The 4410-nt window shown below is 36.1% G+C and overlaps 1 pseudogene; it reads left to right on the top strand.

The window, feature by feature from the left end:
• The first annotated feature begins 3237 nt into the window (after positions 1 to 3237).
• On the top strand, positions 3238 to 3934 carry LOC112605355 (annotated as a pseudogene).
• Positions 3935 to 4410: the final 476 nt, after the last annotated feature.

Genomic DNA, 4410 nt, shown 5'->3' with positions numbered 1-4410 from the left:
GAGATTTTAGTGCTGTATGTGATGATATATCACATATTATATACTGACCAAGGCTTCAAGGTACATTTGTGTCTGCTAATGATCAAGTTTCACCAAAAATAGAATTGAAACATGAATGAAATATAAATCATTTTATAAGACACTGGATTTCTGTGTGTGTTTCTCATAAGAAATTCTGCATAGACCCCATAACTTTGAATTATCAAAACCAGAATTTTATAATACTAGTACAAAAACTGAGCTACTTTACCCACAAAAATAAGTGTAAGGTAGACATTTATGTACTTGGACATTAATGAAGGAGAAAAAGCTTTTGATTAACAACAACTAAAAAAACCTTCTCAAAAGAAAAAGGTAGAAAAAGATCCAATTGCCAATTTACCTAATTAAAAGATGTCCAGGCCAGGCACGATGACTCATGCCTGTAATCCCAGGACTTTGGGAGGCCGCGGCAGGCGGATCACCTGAGGTCAGGAATTCAAGACCAACCTAGCCAACATGGTGAAACCTCCTCGTCTCCACTAAAAATACAAAAACTAGCTGGGTGTGGTAGCAGGGGGCTGTAATCCTAGCTACTCCAGAGGCTGAGACAGGAGAATTGCTTGAACCTGGAAGGCAGAGGTTGCAGTGAGCCCAGATTGTGCCACTGCACTCTAGCCTGGGCAACAGAGTGATACTCTGTCTCAAAAAAAAAAAAAAAAAAAAAAGTCCCAACTAGAGTTTTGAATTTTTTCAGCTAGCATTCACGACCCTCTAATACAAAACTTTATGCAAATTTTTGCTTTTAGACATGTCATTTTCATTAATACCACTGTGATATAAACCTATTAACAGCGAAATGTGATGATGACAGTATTTAGAAAATAATTGTGATGAGACAGCATTTCGTGGTTGACTTCATGCTACTCCTTTTGTGTTGCACGCTTTGTCTCTGCCCACTCACGACCTCTCCAGAAAGCAGAACTTAGGAATCACAAGTATTAGAAAGGACAAGACATTTCTCATGCTTTGCGTTCTTTCCATTTTGTTCCATGCTGTTTTCCCTTCATTTATGATCTAATTCTTTAGACATTTCTCTCTGAATGGAACTGATTACACCTATAAATAAAGCATTGATAAAATGGCCTGAAGTTTTAAAAATATGATTTGACTTTTAAAATAAAACTGCTACCCTGCCAAGTGTCTCCTAGGTCCAATTATCATTTTGTTCTGTTTTGTTGCTTGACTTTTTTTTGCACCAGTAACCAAGGCTATTCTTACGGCCTGCATCTAAGTTGCATAGGCTCAGAAAATATTCAAGATGAAGAGATGATATTGGCATGCATGAGAATGTTGAGTTCTGGTTACTATTGTTTTAACATTGGCTCACTGTGAGTCATCATACTGAGAAATTTCACAGAAAAGAAAAAGGTTTCTGAATAAATTTTCTGGGGGACACAGAGGAGGTTACCTAGGGATTTAAGAGGAGACTAAAAATAGGAAAGAGGCAAAAGAGAACTCAGAGAAAAGTTTTATAAAATAAGGGCTACATGATCACACTTCTCTGAAACAAGGCTTAGAATGATGGGTGCTGGAAATATCAAATCTGTTCCAAAAATTAATATATCACAACGTATAAAATACTGATAAAAATCCTTACTGGATAATGAAATTATTGCCAAGGAGCTAAAGATTAGAAGGGAAAATTTAACAGGATTTAGGAACTATACAAAGAATGGCAGAATTATACCACATTAACAGAATGAAGAACCAAAAAGTTATTATTTTCTTTAATGATGCAGAAAAAGTATTTGACATATTCTGTACCTTTTCATGATTAAAAAAAATACTCAACAAACTAAGAATAGAAGGAAACTACCTCAACATCATAAAGGCAATATATGAAAAGCCCACAACTAACGTCATACTCAGTGATGAAAAACTGAAGTCTTTTTACCCTGAGATGAGGAAGAAGATAAGGATGGCTACTCTTGCTACTTCTCTTCAGTAGTACTGGATGTCCTAGCCAGAGCAATTAGGCAAGAAAAATAAACTAAAAGCACCCAAATTAAAAAGGGAGAATTAAAATTATCTCTATTCACAGATGGCATCATGTTACACATAGAAAACGCTAAAGATAATACCAAAACTCATAACTTTTAGAACTAATAAACAAATTCAGCAGTTGCAGAAGGCAAAATCAACATACAAAAATCAGTTGCATTCCTATACACTAACAATGAACAATCTGAAAAGGAAATTAAGTAAACAATTCCATTTACAATAGCATCAAAATAATAAAATACTTAGGAATAAACCTAAATAAGAAGGTGAAAGGTTTATACATGGGAAACTACAAAACATTAATGAAAGCAATCAAAGAAGACTTTCAAATAAATGAAATGACACCTCATGTCCATGGATTGGAAGACTTAATATTTTCAAGATGTCTGTACTACCAAAGCAATCTATGTATTTGACGGAATTTCCACCAAAATCCAAACGGCAATTTTTGCAGAAATAGGAAAAAAATATTCTAAAATGAAATCTTAAGAAACTTCAAATAGCCAAAACAATTTTAAAAATGAAGAACAAAGTTGTTGTATTCACATTTCCTGATTTCAAAACATATTACAAAGCTACAGTAATCAAAACAGTATAGTAATGGCATAATGACAGACATATAAACCAAAATAATAATAATAAAAATAATAATAGAATAAAGAGCCCAGAAATAAGCACTTGCCTATATGGTTAAATGATCTTCTGCAAGGATGCCAAGACCACTCAACAGGGAAAGGTCAATCTCTTAAACAAATGGTGCTGGGACAACTGGATATCTACATACAAAATAAGTAAGTTGGACTCTTACCTTATATCTTACGCAAAATTAACTCAAAATGGAGGAAAGACCTAAACATAAGATGCAAAGCTAATAAAACTCCTAGAAGAGAACATAGAGGAAAATCTTCATGAAATCAGATTTGGCAATGATTTCTTGGATATGATGCTAACATCATAGACAACAAAGGCAAAAATAGATAAATAGTATTTTATCCAAACTCAAACAAAAACTTTCATGCACCCAATAATACAATCAACAGAACAAAAAGGTAACATACAGAATGGGAGAAAATATTTGCAAGTCATATATCTGATAAGGGGTTAATACCCAGAATACATAAAGAACTCCTACAATTCAACAACAACAACATCATTAAATAATCTGGTTAAAAATAAGCAAAGAAGAGGCTCTCATGGAGGCAGCCAGCCCGAGGCTAGGGAGCACTGAGCTGCGCGTTGTGCCCTGCGCTGCCCAGGCTAGTGAGCAATACAGTCAGGATGGCTAAATGTGATCCCAAGAAAGCAAAGGGCAAGATGTCTGTTTATGCCTTCTTTCTGCAGACGTGCAGAGAAGAACATAAGAAGAAAAACCCTGTCAATTTTGCAGCATTTTCCAAGAAGTGGTCTTAGAGGTAGAAGACAATGTCCGGACAAGATAAATCTAAATTTGCTGAAATGGCAGAGGCGGATAAAGTGCACTGTGATTGGGAAATGAAGGATTATGGACCAGCTAAGGGAGACAAGAGAAGAAGAATCCTAATGCCTTCCAAAGGCCACAGTCTGGATTCTTCCTGTTCTGCTCAGAATTCCACCCCAAGATCAAATCCACAAACCCTAGCATCTCTATTGGAGACGTGGCAAGAAAGCTAGTGAAATGTGGAATAACGTAAGTGACAGTGAAAAGCAGCCTTACATCACTAAGGCGGCAAAGCTGAAAGAGAATTAGGAGAAGGATGTTGCTGACTACAAGTTGAAAGGAAAGTTTGATGGAGCAAAGGATCCTGCTAAAGTTGCCCAGGTAAAGGTGGAAGAGGAAGATGAAGAAGATGAGGAGGAAGGGGAGGAGGAGAGGAGGAGAATGAATAAAGAAACTCTATCTGTCTCCTTGTGAATACCTTAGAGTAGGGGAGCACCATAATTGACACATCTCTTATTTGACAAGTATCTGTTGCCCTCATTAGGTTTAATTATAAAATTTGATCACAAGCCTATTGTAGTCTCTCAAAGTGCTCTAGAAATTCTCAGTGGTTTATGTCAAGTGGCCATGGGTGTCTGCAGCACCCTGAAACTGTATCAAAGTTGCACATATTTCCAAACATTTTTAAAATGAAAAGTCACTCTCATGTTCTCACTCTGTGCACTTTGCTGCTGGTGTGACAAGACATTTAAAGATGTTTCTTGCATTGTTTTTTATTATTATTTATAAGGTGGTGTTAACTACATGGTTATTGGCTGGAAAACCTGAGTTATCACCTGTATATATCTATCTATAGTTTGTAAAAATAACAAAACAAGCAAGACAAACTCTCGATGGTCCTTGCTCTGCGTTGAGGCTATGGTGAAGATGCCTTTTGGAGGGGCTGTAGC

Source organism: Theropithecus gelada, chromosome 13 (genome assembly GCF_003255815.1).
Source record: "Theropithecus gelada isolate Dixy chromosome 13, Tgel_1.0, whole genome shotgun sequence".
NCBI lineage: Eukaryota > Metazoa > Chordata > Mammalia > Primates > Cercopithecidae > Theropithecus > Theropithecus gelada.
Note: the sequence above shows the minus strand (reverse complement) of the source record. Positions and strands in the feature narration are given on the sequence as shown.